Source organism: Palaemon carinicauda, chromosome 22 (assembly GCF_036898095.1).
Source record: "Palaemon carinicauda isolate YSFRI2023 chromosome 22, ASM3689809v2, whole genome shotgun sequence".
NCBI classification, from domain to species: domain Eukaryota; kingdom Metazoa; phylum Arthropoda; class Malacostraca; order Decapoda; family Palaemonidae; genus Palaemon; species Palaemon carinicauda.
The window spans coordinates 30207787-30227340 of record NC_090746.1 but is presented as its reverse complement, the minus strand read 5'-3'; the positions used below and the strand labels follow the sequence as shown (position 1 = coordinate 30227340).

Here is a 19554-nt window from a genome sequence, read left to right as displayed (position 1 = left end):
GATAGCCATCCAGCTTTTTTAGGGCTGTTAAAATTAATTTATAAGTATATACATATATCTCTCTCTCTCTCTCTCTCTCTCTCTCTCTCTCTCTCTCTCTCTCTCTCTCTCTCTCTCTCTCTCTCTCTCTCTCTCTCTCTCTCTCCCTTCATTTCAAGTACTCAGTATGAAAATTCTGTTGCAATGAAAGTGCAAACCTTTCAAGTTTTTAGAATAAGGTAAATGATCTTTTCATATCACGATGTCACTAAATCCGATATCGGAAGTGACACTATAATAATGTGCATCATTAATTGCATGAATGACTCACTTAGGTGATATTCCAGTGTACAAATTCACACCCTCTATAACTGACTGGTAAGCAACAAACGGACATGAAAATATTTTAATAGAGAGAGAGAGAGAGAGAGAGAGAGAGAGAGAGAGAGAGAGAGAGAGAGAGAGAGAGAGAGAGAGAGAAGGGCGTTGATACCATATGGGAGGGACACTATTCAACTTCTTTCATTCATGTATACAATTTGGACAATCCATATATAACGGATATGCAAAAAAAAAAAAAAAAATACACTTTACATTTCCTCCTTGTAAAACATTTCAGTGAAAGAATTTATATGTTTAAGTGTTATTTCCCATCTTAGCTGTTAGTCTAAGACATTGCAGAAGAGCACTCTTCATATATTCTTAATTCTAAGTATGCAGTTCGAGAAGGCACGCACATATGTCATTAAACGTCAAAAATAACTGACTTTTAAATTTAGCTTTTATCTGGGAGTAAGAACAGAATTATAAAAAAGGAGGAAAATTTTCTATTTTATCAATAAGGTATTCAATGGTGAAAAATTAATGTATCACTATTGTTCACTAATTGATGACGAATGTGAACGATTTCTCAAAATTCTTTCATATCATACTCAGCGCGTGATTTCATCAATACAATGATGACAATAACTGAAGACCCTACAAAATAATTTCCATTCCACCAGGTTTTAATAATAACTCCTATAAATGTATAGGCTACGGAGCGGATGTACCTAATTAAGATATTCCTGGCGATATGTAATGTTTCTTGCGTTAGAACTTAGCAACTTGACCTTTCTTCAATAGGGCAATTTTTCATGATATGGGTACATGAGTGGTAGTAGGAGTAGTAATACTAGCCGTAACAATGAATAAATCAATACCTAAATAAATATCTGAAATATGTAGTTGGGATCGTCACAAACCGAGTATCACAAGGATGAATTTTTTAACACGATCTGTGCTCCCTGTCTTGGCCTCGTTATTACGAAGTGTAACTGACCTTTACTAGATGCTCTATTTAAATCTGGCAGTCCTTTGCTAGTAATTACAATATTGTAACAATAGGAAACAAACATAATGCTTAAAGACGAGTTCAAAAGTCAAATGGACAAGAAGGCATTTATGTGGTTGTACGAAAATGTTCAAAAAATCTGATATACGTTTAATCAATAAACATATGAAAACAAAGCTAACTAAAATGGTTTTAATTTTTCCCTCTCAAACGTAATATCCTTAAAAGTAAACTACGTGATCGTCCAGACTTTGTTCAGAAACAATAGCGCTAAGGGGTTTTGGAAAGACGATGGGAGCTGGGTTTCACATACGTAGTGCGCTTGCAATGCTTTTGTAATGTGAAGAAACATTCCTATTTCTGTTGCTGTGTAGTAGTGTTAACCGCGTTCATATAAGTCAGGTTCATTCAGGCTATGATATACAAGTCTGTATAACAGACATGGTGTCCTATTTGCTAAATCTTATTAGATCCCACATGTGCATTGGTTTGGTAAATTGCGAAGAGTTCCAAAGTAATATCATGATTTGATACCAATGCTTACGACAAAAGAAAAAAAAAATCTGGTATTCTTAAGAAAAAATCACAAATTTCAATAAGAAAGGACATAATTGTAGTTATCATGTACGACAAATTTTAATTTTTCCAAAGAAGTTTATTTTGAAAAAAGAAAAAAAAATGAAAATTCGTACAAAGATAGGACATTAAATCAAATCTATTATTAAGTGTCTTCTAGGAATAGACCACATTAAATAAGTGGAAATAATTGAAAAGGGAAGATTTTTAAGAAGCTTCCCATTTTACTTTCCCTTCTGCGCGAGGGGCGACGCAGAGTAGAATTACACGAAAAGGATTTTGTAACAAAGAAATGCATATTATATTGAATTTACAAATTTCATTTAAAGAAAAACAATGCATTTTATACAATTCTCTTATATATTAGTTTGCTGAATACCAACTATTCTTATTACCGATCTGAATCCTTACTACAAAAATCATCACTAATATTGCTATGACTACAATGATCACTCAAAAAATAAGTATGAAATAACCAGGGCGTTTCCCAGTGGGGAGGACGCTGCCAAAAGTTGCATTGCTGTTCGCTATTAGTAACAATGATCCTCATAACGATGTCGTCATCGTTACAGAACGTTTGCAAAGGAGCATGGGAAAAGAAGACGACTGCGGTGTTGTAAACGGGTTGTTATGCAACAAGGTGTCTGTATGGTCAATACCTAACGAGCATTGTTGCTAGACTCTGCCATTCGGAAATGTTCGAAATATGTTTATTCAACGTATTTTACATGTCCATTATTTTCTCGTTTTGTACTACACAAGTAACAAATAATTGAGAGACATGATGTATCATAAGAAGCAAGTCAAGCAATATCTTCCTTACATAGAAAATAACGTCTAGCAGACTTTTTTTCTCCTGTAAACCTAGTTAGCCCAGGCTATTTCATAACACGAAATAAGTTTTACGAAATGGCACTTACGTCAGCTGGTACCGTTATCAATCCAGCAGGTTATTGGCAAAAGTCGATAACATAATCAATCCGTAATGCGAAATGAAATTATGAAACGGACCTGCTATTGGGATCAGATCGAATTTTGGAGACAGTGACGTCACACTTGACTCCGCCCCATATCCCTATCTAGGCCGAATGACATCACCGACCAGGCCCCTCCCCATAGCAAGTCTTACCACACGTGACTCCAGCCATGTGAGTCAAAACACGAGCTCCCTTCATCGACAACCCAATCTATCCCTGGATAATGCTCGAGTTATGCAACACAGGTGCGTGACTGAATTGAATGCCGCAAACAACGTTAATGATTGGGTTTTATTACGCGTCCTGTAACTCGTTGTCATGGGTACGCAAGGTACATTTCTCCTGCAATCCAACTTTCTCAATCCTGTAAGATTCAAAGTTTCGTAAGACGTCTGAATGCAAGCCATTATGAGACTGGTCGTCGTTCAAGGAGACAAAGATAGGCGTCAATCATTATAAAACGAGTTGGCCTGTTTCTTGTCTCTGAACTATTTGAAGGTGGCTGCTTATCCTGGACACAAAGATAAAGTGAAAATATACCTTTTTCATTACAATCAACCTTTTACCTCCAAATTAGTAGATAATTGAACAGACGGCAAAAGACTTGTTTTAGTTCTTTTACCAGATAAAAAAAAAAATACTTCACTTCAAGTTTATAATACAAACAGAATATAACATGAAGTCATGAGGTAAAACAATAAGTTTACCCATAAAAGTGTCCATTTTCATATGTCAATAGAGAAGGCTGTAAGGAATAGTATAAAAGGATATCACGAAGAAAGATAATTTGATAAATGAAAAATGAAACGGATCAAATCGTATATCAGTTTCTTTAATGAAGAACTCGGGTACCTTAAATTAGTGTCACGTGGCAAATGAAACCTTTTCTCCCAAGAAGAAGAAAAAGGCTGTTTATTAAAAAAGAATATATATATATATATATATATATATATATATATATATATATATATATATATATATATATATACAACTCCGATCACATTACATCACAGCGCTATTGTAAAGTGTCCCCTTGGATTTCACATTCGGTTGGCTGGGCTATGACTATAACCTCCCTACAATGGCCTTCAAAGGTCTGTCTCTGTTTTGGGTTCCTTCCCAGAGATACGGCACTTCGCGGTCGTACAACAACGTCCTCAAATCTGGGGTTCATTACAATCGTACCATAGCCTCGTCTTGGCTTAGGGTTCGTTTCATTCAAAGTTATACTTGACCGTATTATCTCTCCTTCTTGCATTTCTGCATCAAGTTATCTTTTTACTCTTTTGGTGGTTATTTCTCGTTATATTGGTATGTTATTAATAATTGTACATATTGATTTTCATAAGTTGTACATATTAATTTTCATATATTGTACATATTAATTTTCATATATTGTACATATTAATTTTCATATATTGTACATATTAATTTTCATTTATTGTACATATTAATTTTCATATCACTTGGACAGGTCCTAACTTCCCACAATAGAAAACTATCCCGCGGAAACTGGCATTGAAGTTTTAGAATTTTTTTAAAACAACCTTTGGTTCCACAAGAGTACACTAGTAATTACAACAATGACGATTACAGCAATATTGTAAGTCAACAATTCATGTCAGAATGTGTATTAAGTTCTATACAGACATTTGGTAATCGTTACGCTTACTAATTGGATAACCAGCATGATAATTTTTATACTACAAAGACAGCAGAAAAAAATATAGTACCGCAATCAAATGGTATAAATGCCTCCCTTTTCAACCCAATTATATTTAAAGATATTTCAGTATAAATAGAGAATCACTTTCTTCCCTTGCCGTTGGCAATAACAGAAACACAGAAATTGTCTACAATTCTTATGTGTTGCCTGATAAATTGGTTCAGCCATCATAAACCCAACAAATAACATGATTTTATCCGAGTAACAATGGAAAGCAGACATAAATGACAATACCCTTCTGAATCAACCGCCATATAACCATCCTATACCCTACTCAACTTTCTGAGATCACTGTGGTGTAGCCGGTAAAGATAGCCAATTTTATGTTGTAGTAATCATATTCGCGTTATGGAGTCTAGTGAAATAGGTTTCAGTTCTTGAAATGTAGTGTTTTGTTTTTAAAAGATATTTTGAATACATCTTACATCATTCATTAATGGGTAAAATCTAAGTTTCATTACTGAAAAATGTAGATTCAAAAGGTCGCAGTCAATGTCATTAAAGGCCACACGCTCTTGATTACCTACTATGATGAGAATGGACAACCCAAGTGACTCCCGGAAACCAATGATTTTTTCCCAAGGAATTTGTATGTGTCTGTTATTATAAGCAAGGTTTACTAATAAATGGTACTTATACTTTATAAGTAAATGATATATACAAGTTTTGTATATGTATGTGCATAGGCTTTGATGAAAGTTGATTTATGTATTGATGACAATTAAATAAATAAATAAAAAATTTGTTTTACTTAAAAAATTAAGTGTATTAAAAGATACTACATATAATACCAATATATTCTTCTGCAGTATTTAGTTTAACCATTAATACAAAGGCTGATAAAAGAGAAATATATGTGAATATTACATAGATAAGATAAGAAGTAGATGGAATCGGGAATGAAAATAAGGCATTAAGTTAAAGAGGTGTATTTAAGAAGGCAACCTTTTCCCTCGACTCCCCCAAGGTTTTAAGAAAATATTCCCAAGAAGGATTAGTTCTTACCCGTAGATCTGACAATTTTGTATTTTCTACCTGGATGGCCCCACCCCGTCGATCTTAGAAAGTTTGACCGAGTATAGGTCAAAATGTCAACCTCTAATCCGGTCAAGATTAGAAAAACCAGAATGGATCTGTTAGTAATTAAATCGGGATACTGTTTCACCGAACCAAACAAATCCTTTTTAGATTAATGTAAAATCAACTCTTCCATTCAAATACATAAACTGCCTATTTACCAAAACTAGATATTAAACTACCCGGATGTAACCATCATAAAAAAATTCACAGCAGCAAAATGACAAACTCGGTAGTGGAGTAATGAAACTGACATTAATAAATTGAAGGAAATAAAGCCAACTGTTCATCGATGGGAATCCTCAATGCAAAAAGAAAGAAGAAGTGATGTAGTTTTAGCAAGGTTGCATACATGTCATACTAAATTGACTCATGGATTTTTAATGTGACTCATGAAGCATTTCCCAGGTTCAGTGGGTGTGATACTTTTTTAAGTATACATAAATACTTTTAGAAATTGTAATAATTTTGATAGAGAGAGGTATTTATGTTCTGGCAGGAAAAGTTTCACGGACATTTTATCAGACTACGAAAATTTCTGTATTTATGATTTTAACTTTTTTAGATATATAGGTTTTATAAATCAATTTAAATTTCTATTTACCATGGACTTTTATATACATAATATTTTTATCCTATAACTTCTATACATTTATCTTGAATCCTAATTAGCTTTTATATAAAAATTTGTTTATTCTATATTTTCTACATATCTACTTTATATTTTATTTGTAGCTTTAATGTAAGCATTATCTCCCAAATTTAGTCGGGCTAGCTCTGTAGGAGTCGAGCTTGACTCATTGGGCCTGATTAATCTCTTCCCTTTTAATAAATAATCTGATAACTTCTCTCACTTTCCACCGAGATGAGGGCCAATTGGTTGAAATATAGTGATTCATTTTCTCTTCTTTTATAGGCTTTTTAAAGAAGAAACACACACACACACACACACACACACATATATATATATATATATATATATATATATATATGTGTGTGTGTGTGTGTGTGTGTGTGTGTGTGTTCAGGGGGCCACTTTCCTCTTGGTAAGGGCAGAAGGGACTATTTAGTTATGGAAAGCAGATCTTCTAGGAGAAAGACATTCTAAAATCAAACCATTGTTCTCTAGTCTTGGGTAGTGCCATAGCCTCTGTACTACCATGGTCTTCCACTGTCTTGGGTTAGAGTTCTCTTGCTAGAGGGTACACTCGGGCACGCTATTCTGTCATATTTCTCTTCTTCTTGTTTTGTTAAAGTTTTTATAGTTTATATACGAGATATTTATTTTAATGTTACTGTTTTTCAAATATTTTATCTTTCCTTGTTTCCTTTTCTCGCTAGGTTATTTCCCCTGTTGGAGCCCCTGGGCTTATATCATTCTGCTTTTCCAACTAGGGTTGTAGCTGAGCAATTAATAATATATATATATATATATATATATATATATATATATATATATATATATATATATATTACCACTGTGATTAGGCATCGGTGGTTCAGTGGTAGAATTCTCGCCTGCCACGCGGGAGGCCCGGGTTCGATTCCCGGCCGATGCATAAATTTTATAGATATTTCACGGTAACATCGCAAATTCTATTTATAACACTACAGCTTTGTGCATGCGGAAACTGTACGGCAGGAAAACCTTGTATCTCTCTTATAAGAGAGATGCATTTTCCGCATACACAAAACTGTAGTGTTATAATAAGTCTGGCAAAGAATATATGAAATGATGTTATGACACTCACCTCCGGTAAAATGTTAATGCATCGGCCGGGAATCGAACCCGGGCCTCCCGCGTGGCAGGCGAGAATTCTACCACTGAACCACCGATGCCTACAACCAGCACAAGTTAAGGATCTATCTTTCACACCTAAGGCTGGCAACTCTACAACTACAACGTTCGTCTTATAAGCTTAGTTCCGAGACGTTCAGTAAGTCAATATTTTGGTATATGACAACCAAATAAATTTATAGCCGAGAGAGAGAGAGAGAGAGAGAGAGAGAGAGAGAGAGAGAGAGAGAGAGAGAGAGAGAGAGAGAGAGGCACAGTGCGGTCATTGGGGCACAGGGTGATGTGAGGGCAGTTATCAAGTTGTGAGATGAGTATATGATTACTGTGATGAAGAAAAGATTTAATTTAAAATGCAATACCCTAATCTAATCTATTGACTAAAAGATCAATGGTAAGGTCATGTGTAGTTAAAATAGAATGACGAGTAATAAAATAAATGTGAGAAGCTTTTCTACAGGGAAATAAATGCAGAGCGAAAGGTTACAGAAATAAATGGATCTTAATATTAAAGATGTAATTTAAGTGAAAAGGTTTATGGTGAATGCAAACCTGGGTCAATGGAGGTAGAATTATCTTGACAGTTTTTTTCGTGCATGAGATAAAAGAGAATAACAACTAAATAACTCAGTAGTGGGAAAGATTAGTGTACTTTAGGAAATGCTAGTGGAAGTTACTATCAAAGACAAGGACGCAAGGAAGGTATAGAGGTAGTAGAATAAAAATAGAAACTAAGAATTAATATGATTACACGCGAATAGCTGTTTGTAAGGTATAATCCAGATTTAAGTGCAGCAATATAGAATTCCGTGGGATTTTGAATGAAGGGAAGGAATGACTGCCTGGAATACATTGCTAATACAGTCTACAACCTCTCACTAACAGGTGTTTTCATTCAATTTAAGGCAGAAGGCCTGTGTGACGTCACTGATCCAAGATGGCCACCGCTGAGATTTGCAAATATTTTCCTCAATAATTAATACTTATTCGTTCTACATACAAAAACAAATAAAAAATATTGAATATGTATCTTTTATCTTTCATACTTTACAAGATATAGGCAGTTATTTCAGTTTCCCATAATACATAACCATCATATATTTTTTCATTTCCATCAATACTAAGTCCCAAGATAACATATGAAATTCGTTTGCTTAATATATACAGGGAACAAAACATATCTTTTATATCACATCAAAAACAAGAACCATAAACATTTACTCTAAATTATTGAAATATTAATCTTAAGGATTTCCAGTGAACACCGATATGTACTGCATAAGAAACTAAAACAAATTCAATGAATATAAAGAAAATATCAATGATTTAAAGCTCATCATCTGCATAACACAGATAATCATCATTTCACTGTCACCGTTCTTGTACATTTCCTTATCGCCACCACACCTACCAGTTCTTTACATCTCAATGACTGGTTTCTACACTTCATTGTACAGAACATTGTCCCTTTAACACATCTCACTTGCAACATGACTGATTCGGGGGCACAAGGAAGGAAGGAGACAATTAACAGGGATGTAATTATTGTGCTCTATCATCTCACACCTAGAATGTGATAGGACCGGCAAATTTGGGTGTAGTTTATCCGCACGTTTCAACTCTAATACCTGGTAGACCTGGCAAGTGAACTTCTCAATCAACTTTATAAATTCTTTTGGCACTCAAGTCTTCCTAAAGAAACTAAAACATCTGAATCAGAAATCATGAATGCTTTCCAGAAAGATACTTTTCCTTTCCTTGCCAAACATCTAGTTACATCACAACCTGATAGAGCACGAAGGCCTAATAACACCTGCACTTTTTTTCCGAGCTGAAGGAAGAATGCACACTATTGACATCAAGCATTCTTCTCTTTAGTCTAACACCTCTCAATAACATCATATCAAATGGGAACAATTTTGACCACTAGACTGAAGGTACAATTGCATCAGTGTCAGGTAAATACAGTATTATGGAAGGTAATAGAACCATGGTGTGAGGCATAAAGGAAGTGAAGTATCATTTTTGTATCAGCCTCCTCATGGGCACTTTGCAGATTTGCCACACCCTTTCTGCCCGGTGATCTTGCTTCAGGTCTCCAACTAGCTACCAGGTTTCTTTTCGTTGTCTTTACAAAAAATAGGGTTTTATCAGAGATATATTCTGTTAACTCATCTTTTGTTTTAGAATTGACAGAAGGGTGTTCATGGTAATGTTTGTAATATTAGTGCTATCTGTTATTCTGACCTCAATAGGCATTGTTTCCAGCTCTTTTCATTCACAAGTGGTTCTTAACTGAATTTTCAAGGTAAGTCTTAAAGACTAAGTGAGTTTCACCCTATTTCAGCAAAGTGGATTCAATCTGTTGTAAAACATCAGATATAGACATGCCACATGTCTTCAAATGTGATGTTTTTTTCAGTTTAGGTACCTCTGCCATTCTATCCAGTAAAACGACAGTAAATAATCTAGAACTAGTCTGCTCTGGCACACATTGTTCATCTGCAATGCCCTTTTAAGGAGTCTCCGTCACATCTTTATGGTACAGGGAGTGTTGCTCTTCCAGATTGTTCATTAGATTGCTCTTAGTTTGTGGGAAGAATAATCCTTCCATCAAAGTTAAACATTGACAGAGGCACTGCAGTGAATTCATACTATGGTATTCATGTATATCTATGCCAGTGCGGCTTCTCAATGCAATTAGAGTCCTTGTAAAAAGTGTACGATCTGCCTTCAACTGGACAATGGTCTCTGACACTTTAGTCTTCACATTCTTGTGTGCATTCTTACATAGATAAATTCCTTATTTTTTCATGGGTAACCACACGCTACAGCTGCATGATTTGATCCGATATCTCTTGAATTTGTTGTACAATTGGCTCCCTTTTTTCTCATTACTGTTGTGTGTCTTTATTATTTTATCAAAAACATACTTTTTAGGAATACTGACGAGTTCATTTCCATCTGATGTTATTTGATTAGCAGATGTAGTGAGACTAGTGTACAAGCAGGTTTTATTTTGCTTTTGCTATTTTGAGAGAATGGATGGCAATTGATTGTAAAGAATGTATCATTTTAAAATGCTATGTGGTAGGAGGAGAGAAAGGACAAATAAGATTGTATAGAAGTAGCAAAAGATGCACTGGGAAAGATGGGCCCTAATGTTATAGAGTAGTAAAAGTGCATACAAGATATGGATGAAAACAGCAACATGAGCATGGGGTTGACATGCTGTTGGTGAGCTTTCTTAGTAGGTGCTCTTGATACATGGTCTTTAATTCTTCATGTCATCGGTTGTTTTTCTAGTTAGGCATTTGTTATATGCACATTTGAGATCAATAACATCTATATACACACACAGATATATATATATATATATATATATATATATATATACTGTATATATATATATAAATAAATAAATACATATATATATATATATATATATATATATATATATATATATATATATGTATATATATACACGAGGTCCATTCAAAAAGTATCCGACCTTGGTTCATAAAAGGACAAATAATTCACCAATCAGCAAATTTTGTGGGAGTTGACAACACTCTTACTGTGCAAGAGTGTAAATTTTAAAAGCTCTAGTGTGTGGCAGTACCGCCTGTGAGGGCTAGAGTGCAGACGTCCAGCACAAGCTCGTTGGATTATCGTCCTTACACAACATGTCGGAGCGCATCGAGCAGCGCTACTGTATTAAGTTCTGCTACAAGCTTGGTGATACACAAGTGCAAACTATCCAGAAGATTCAGCAAGCCTTTGGCGATGAAGACATGGGAATAACACAGATAAAGGAGTGGTATAATCGCTTCAAGCAAGGACAAACCTCAGTTGAGAGCAAGCCCCGGTCAGGCAGGCCATCCACCAGCAGAAACGAAGAATTCATTGAAAATGTTCGTTGAATAGTGGAGGACGACTGTCGTATAACCATCAACGAAATCACCGAAGAAGTAGGAATACGCACAGGATCAGTTCAAACAATTTTAACGGAAGATTTGGCCATGCGACAAGTGTCTGCTAAATTCGTTCCCAAATTGCTGGTGAAACACCAGAAACAACTCCACCTGGAAATTGCACAAGACCTGCTTGACTGTGCTAACAGTGACTCTGACTTCATGAAGACTATCATCACTGGTGATGAGACATGGGCGTACGGATATGACCAGGAAACTAAATTTCAGTCATCACAATGTAAGCATCAGACATCACCAAGACCCAAAAAAGCATGACAGGTTCGCAGCAATGTCAAGGTAATGTTGATTTGTTTTTTTGACTCCAATGGTATTGTGCATCATGAATACGCACCAGCAGGACAAACAATTAATAATAAGTATTATCTGCAGGTTATGCGACACCTTCGAGATGCTGTACGACGAAAACTACCGGAAACGTGGGCGGCGCGAAACTGGCAACTGCACCATGACAATGCACCTGCTCATTCTGCCCACTTAATCCAAGCTTATCTGGCCAAAAACAACGCTCCATTTGTTCGGCATCCTCCCTACTCTCCAGACATGGCACCTTGTGACTTCTGGCTGTTCCCTAAACTGAAAACAACCCTGTAAGGGATGCGTTTTGAGTCAAGAGAGGAAATTATGAGAAAAATGACAGCAGAGCTTTACAGCATCCCAATGTCCACATTCCAGAGATGTTACCAGCGGTGGTAGCACCGGTGGGAAAAGTGTGTGCATTCCCAAGGGGAGTACTTTGAAGGTGATTGAATTAACAAATTTCAAATGTACAATTTTATTTTCTTTATGGACCAAGGTTGGATACTTTTTGAATGGACCTCGTGTGTGTGTGTGTGTATATATATATATATATATATATATATATATATATATATATATATACTGTATATACTGTATATATATATATATATATGTATATATATATATATATATATATATATATATATATAATTGTTCAGCTACATAGGAGTAGCAAAGGAGACAGTAAGGTGAGGAGGGCATAATATTTCTTAGTACACCAGGAATGGTGTTTAGTAATATTTTGAATGAAAAAGTAAGGTAGGTGAGGTAGGACTAATAGCGAAAGAACAGCAGAATTTTAGGCAATGAAGAGGGACATGGATCATGCCTTTATTATGCTGCATTAACCATTGGAGCGCTATTGAACGTATTTTACTTATGATTTTTACACTTCCTTTGGCGCTGTTGGACATATTTTACGTCCAGTAATTATCAGTTTTTTTTTCTTTCTTTAATTATGTACATATATGAGCATTATATATCAATACAGATCAAAAGTATTCATCTATAATATATGCTAATATGAGCTGCGTAAAAAAAAAAAAAAACAGGCTTCGCGCTTGATTGCTAAATAATTTGGTGAGGGGCTGTTACTCAAAGGATTAAATTACAGGAAAACGCTGTAAGTGACATATATGTACTAAGAAAATTATTTAATAAAATCCAATGAGAGGCAATGTGGAGGATGATAAGAATGTATGGTAGATTATTTTAGGTTACTGACGGTGATTGAAAATGAAGCAAAGTGCATCTGCAGACTAGGAAGAGCATGGTTTGATGTAAAAGAGGTATTAAAATTGGTTTGAATCTACAGATGGTTTTAATAAGGTGGATCGAAGTGGTTCAGAGTTGTGTGATAAGAATATCAGTGGGGAATAAATTGTGGAATAGTTGATGTTTGAACATGATACAATAGTGATTGCAAACAGAGAAGAAATAGGGCAAAAGCTGGTAACAGAATCTGCATTGGTTTGCAAAATGAGCAAACTGAGAGTAGATCTGATAAAAGTAACTTAACGGGAGTAAATGTAAAATGGAGTAGTGAAAATTGACATGGACGATAGAAAAATGAAGAACGTATTATCAAGGAGTAAATATAACAGATGATGGTAAGATGAAGAAAGACAAAAGTCGCATAAAACGTGAAGCAATAACGGTAGTATTGCAAAAGATCAGCTGGAAACCTAAGTATCCGTGGAACTCAGAAAGGGAAAGACTGTAGGTATTGTTGATAACTCTCATTTAAAGTTGTGAAGAGAGGATGCTAAATGTTTAGGAGAAAAATAGGGTCTAAGCATTTGAGATCAATTGCTTGCATAGTTCATGTGGTGTAAAAAGTACTCACAAGGTGAGATATGTACAGTAGATGTAACGGTATAAGGTTAAATACGCGAAACAATGGATAAGAATATTTTGAGCTGATTTGGTCATATCGAAGGAACGAAAGAATGAAAAAGATTGTGTAATTCAAAAGAGGTACGAGGAGAGTTAGTTATGAAAGGGGTTAGAAAATAGTGCAAGGCATACTGGAAAGGGCAAGCCTCATGTCAAGTAAGCCAAAACGTGTGTGCAACGTATTAGTAAATAGTACAATGTGCATATAGATTCAATGCACTGCTATAAAGCCATCTCTGTGGGTGTTTGAAGTATCTAATTTGTGTGAGTTTCCCTGCACAGGTGGTTCATCTACGATTCAGCTGTTAGGGTATGAAGGTGGCCGTGACTATTGTTCCTGATAATGTCTAAGTTCTTTCCTAATGAGGGGAAATGCTTAGTAATATAGAGCAAGTGTCTGGGTATATATATATATATATATATATATATATATATATATATATATATATATATATATATATATATATCTTTCCTGTTACATAGAACGGCAGGGAGGAAAGGGAGTAGGCATACCCTGGAGACATTGGTACCCCCTAGAGGTACACTCAAAAACCACAATCTCCCACAAATTGCCAAACCAGTGGGTGTAGTTAGGAAAGGGGGAGTGGTGGGAAGGGTTGAATCTGTGTGCACGTTTGTGTGTGTAAATATCTATCTAAACATTTAACCGTCATTTAAGAAAGGTGTATACAAAAGTCTACGTGTGTATAACTATGTATGTATGTGTATGTGTATATATATATATATATATATATATATATATATATATATATATATATATATATATATATATACACACACACACACATTTGTTATGAGAGATACATCAGCTTTAAAACATCATCGTAGTTTTATGATTGTGGTTTGAAAGTTTGAGAGGCAGGCAAGAAAGGAAAGCGGTAACCAAAGCCATAAGTCAGAGCCAAGGGCAGTCCCCAATACCAGATACCCAAAAGCCATTATATAATATCAAACAACCCGTGATAGAAAACAGATGTTCAGACCATTGTGAGAAAGATAAGTCTAAACGTAGATAGTTAATGGCCTCATACATCATGAGATAAGTTCTACTTATCAAGGACACCCTTACCCAAGCTCACATGCCTTAGGCCCAGTTTTGTATTCAATCATTCCTTATGGGGTGTGTCCAAAAATCATAGTTCACCAATCAGCCAAGTATTCTGAACACCCACTTGCTGTAAGGGGTAACCCGAATTTAGCTAGGCCTTGTAGAAGTTAGAGCAGGGAGTGAGGCCCGAGAACATTAATAAAAAGGGGCTAGCCCCAACATGCCTTCATTGCGTATTGTGATATATATAAGATCCATTTAAATAAAGGCAAAGGGAAACCGCCCAATCTTAATTTTTACTTGAAACCAGTATGACATTAATATCGCTAGACACTATACGGTGACTATCTATCTATCTATCTATCTATATATATATATATACAGTATGTACATATCTATATGCGAAAAGTATTAGTACTTATTTAAAATTCTTTTGAAAATATAAAATTTGATTATGAATGATAAAAAAGACTGACAAGACTATTGATATTACTAACGTTTTTTCGTTTCACTCGAGTCCTCTGATGTACGTCAAGCAGCAAAACTTCATAGAACCTTTCCTAGGATAACAGATGTTAATCCAATAGGGAATCACGCAACGAAAGTTGAATAGAAAGAGAAGAACTTTTGGGACCTGTAATGGGGAAAAGATTAACGTGACACGAATGTTTGGCTTTGGTTACCACTCTTTCCATCTATTTATGAAATAAAATGCCAGCCAACGTAGACAATACTGTAAGGAAGAAAAGCCCAAGCTTCCAAGAGGGTGTGGAAAAGTAAGCTAATTGGAATTTAGTTGCTTATTCAAATATCCAGGATTTTCTTTATAAGTATTAAATTTACCAACAAAAAAGAGAGCTTAATGAAGAGATGAAGAGTGTGTCTTAATTAAAGTTATGAAAAATATATCATACACAAGAAATGATAACAATTCTAATATACTTTATACCTCAAAATTAGTTATCACACTGAATGATTAATAACAGTATAATGATTAAGAAACAAATCAATGTAGAGTCTAGTTAGTCAATAGAATTTTCCATGACAATCAAAACTTGTAACCAATACATCGCTTAAACAACTGTTCCCTTCTTGAAATATGAAAGAATTTCCTCAGACATCACATGAGAAAACGTACCCTTAACCCTTTTGGCGTCACTGGAAGTACTCTACGTCCGGTCCCATTATTCCAAGCTTTTTCTTTAATTTTATCATTTGTGCGTATGGAAATTGTACAGAATATGTAAAATTATATACTAATGAAAAAGAAATTGATTCGCTTATAAAATATAAATGTTGTAACATACTATCTCTAATATTTTTGGTACTATGATGAGTTAATTTAAATGTCCCCAAAAAAGGCTTGGGGCGTTGAGTGCAAAATTATTTGGTGAAGGGTCGGCGCTTAAAGGGTTAGCTGCAAATGAAATACTGAAAATCAATATTTTCCCCGTCTTAATGCCTTTAGAAATACACGTTTTAAGAAAAAGCAAACTGATGACAATATATCTGAGCCTGCCAAATAGTCTGAATCCAAATAGGACTGTTCTTTATGACAAAGTCTAAGGGAAATGTTTAGGAATTTTCCATTTCCTTTCTAGTTGACTTTGTCTCTTTGCTTCCATGGAGAACATCCCTGCATTTTCTTCATTTACTTAGAAGTATGATAGTAATTCTGGATAAAAGAAAAGTAAATATCAAAGGACATACCAATATCTAGTACACAACTGAAGTCGTATGTAGAAGGAACTTGATTAAAAGAGTAAGACAGATGGCTAGACTAATTGGGGAGTAACAGTGCTGGCTGAGACGAAGAGGGGGTAATGTGGATCAAGTGACTGATATAATTGGAGGAAAACACAACAATCACTTTAACATTAATACTTTAACAGCTGAATCATGGATGAATGTCCTGGTTAATACAACTTCAACAATATTGTGTACTTATACGTGTGTGTGAGTGTTTACATACTGTATATCCGACATGGTTAATAAAACATTCGCGTAGACACATGAGGTTAATTGCTAAAGATTAGCATCTAGTACACGAGACTTTTAGCCTTGATTTATTTGTTAATTTTCTCCTTGAAAAAATAAAACAAGATATCAATTAAAGGCCTTTGTTTTAAAGTTACTAGATGGCAAGTTTTAATTAATTTTATCATATCAGAGATTACAACTTTCTGATTCAAGCATAATACAAAAAAAAAAAAAAGAAAAAAAAAAAAAAAAAAAAAAAAAAAGATTCGGAAAAACTAAGACTCATTTATAGACATAAAACGTTCTAAGTGAAACATTTTAACCATTGTCACGTGGCTGTGATTCTTCGTCGATCTTTGTTTGTATTTATCTAATCTGGCTCCCTGGGAAATACATGATTAACAGTAAGTAAGCCTACGCAAAATTAATTACCATTCAACGACCATCACTATTGTATATAATTTTTTTTTTTCAAGAATCATTACACGCATTCAATATTTCTTTCAATCAAACAAATTTAGTGTAGATGATCTGAGAATAACGAGGTCGAATATTTTCGAACTTACGCTTTTTTTATTTGCAATAGCCATTCATCATACTCGTAGATAACTATAAGCAAGCATTTTCAATAAGTCAAAGACAAATACGCATGAAATAAGCGATGTCTACAAATAGTATGATTAAGGATCATAACATGGCACAGAATGACTTTTAATAAAGCAATAAGTAACTTATCCCTATTGCCTAAAGACTAAAATATGCGAGTTATTAGGAAAGTCATCATTGAACCAAAAAATAAGGTAAATTTGAGGGCTCTATAATTTCGTAAACTTCAAGTAAAGAAGTTATGATGTACATATTGTTCATATACTGGAAATTATATGCGTTCTTTGTCAAAAGAACCCTAGAACATTACGTCGTCAACTACAGCCCTTGTAACCACTTCTATGATCAATGCCATCAATGTCGGCGGTCTTTTCACAACAATGATTTAAGGTCTCGCTAATGTCTATCAAACTGCCGTAATGACACAACGCAAATTAAGGGAACAGACATCCTGAATAGCATTACAAGTCTCTCACAAAAGACATGCGGTCATCAAACGTTCCTTTTATGTAGAGAGAGAGAGAGAGAGAGAGAGAGAGAGAGAGAGAGAGAGAGAGAGAGAGAGAGAGAGAGAGAGAGAGAGAGTTATACACGAATTATGACTTAAAATTGGGAAATGCACACTGTAAATACACATTTGATGACTGCAAAGTGTTACATTAAAGTCATAAATGGACCATTATTTTCCTTTAAATAATATTTCACTGGACCTTGTGCTAACGTCCTTATGTCTACTAAAACTTAGGCCGTGGAAATAGAATTACCTTACTAACCATCACGCTAACACAAATTATTATTTCCACAAATACTTGAGAGAATAATACCTTGAACAGACCCAACAAAGACTGACTGCGTTATGAGACATGTCAAGTTACAGTTAAAGACATTAACATACTTTTCCACACTGGTCTTATCATCAAATTTATTAAGGGGATCTCATATCATTATGATATTCTAAAATGGCTGATATATTCATTATACTGAGGTTTCAGGTAATAAACTATCTGTATTCTCTTACTACTAAGATTTGTCCGCTCATCCAATTCATGCTTTATTTTTATATCTGTGTGTATTAGAGATAAATAAGAGAGGACAGGCAATATTGTTTTCTTGATACAAAACTCAATATATTGTTAAAGTAAGGAAAAATAATTATCAGTAACTTAAGCTGAAGTATTATATTAGTGTCTTGGGGGTGGGTAGACCAAGTACTCTTAATCTAATTCACGATTTTTTAAGGATGTGCGAAATCATTATGAACCCCAATTGTAATGCCATTTTCAACTGAAGCTATTTGAAGTGAACGTTCAATATCTAAATAATCTCGATCAAAATATCTTTATACCTCACTGAAGACAACTATGCATTTTCCCTTGGTGGAGTAGAGTGACGTCGTGGTTAAATTCCATAGGTGTAGCACATTATTATTATTATTATTATTATTATTATTATTGTTATTACTAGCTAAGCTGCAACCCTAGTTGGCAAAGCAAGATGCTATAAGCCCAAGGGCTCCAACAGGGAAAAATAGCCCAGGGAGGAAAGGAAATAAGGAAATAAATAAATGATGAGATTAAATTAACAATATATCATTCTAAAAACAGTAACAGCGACAAAACAGATATGTCCTATATAAACTATTAACAACGTCAAAAAAAGATATGTCATATATAAACAATAAAAAGACTCATGTCACCCTGGTCAACATAAAAACATTTTCTCCAACTTTGAACTTTTGAAGTTCTACTGATTCAACAACCCGATTAGGAAGATCATTCCACAACTTAGTAACAGCTGGAATAAAACTTCTAGAATACTGTGTAGTATTGAGCCTCGTGATGGAGAAGGCCTGGTTATTAGAATTAACTGCCTGCCTAGTATTACGAACAGGATAGAATTGTCCAGGGAGTTCTGAATGTAAAGGATGATCAGAGTTATGAAAAAATCTTATGTTTCTGTCCAACAATTAAGATGAGAATCAGCAGCTGAAGACCAGACAGGAGACCAGTACTCGAAACAGGGTAGAATGAAAGAATTAAAACACTTCTTCAGAATAGATTGATCACCGAAAATCTTGTAAGACTTTCTCAATAAGCCAATTTTTTGTGCAATTGAAGAAGACAAAGACCTAATGTGTTTCTCAAAAGTAAATTTCCTGTCAAGAATCACACCTAAAATTTTAAAAGAGTCATACAAATTTAAAGAAACATTATCAATACTGAGATCCGGATGTTGAGGAGCCACCGTC

General features: G+C 34.7%; 1 protein-coding gene and 2 non-coding genes across 11 annotated transcripts in view; 1 reads left to right on the top strand and 2 right to left on the bottom strand.

The window, feature by feature from the left end:
* The window catches only part of LOC137616392 (defense protein l(2)34Fc-like), a 1552671-nt gene that overhangs the window by 723458 nt on the left and 809659 nt on the right, over window positions 1–19554 (bottom strand). The gene's annotated exons all lie outside the window — the stretch shown is intronic.
* TRNAG-GCC (transfer RNA glycine (anticodon GCC)) lies at window positions 7157–7227 on the top strand. The gene has a single exon. It is a non-coding gene; the product is annotated as a tRNA-Gly (tRNA).
* On the bottom strand, window positions 7437–7507 carry TRNAG-GCC (transfer RNA glycine (anticodon GCC)). The gene has a single exon. It is a non-coding gene; the product is annotated as a tRNA-Gly (tRNA).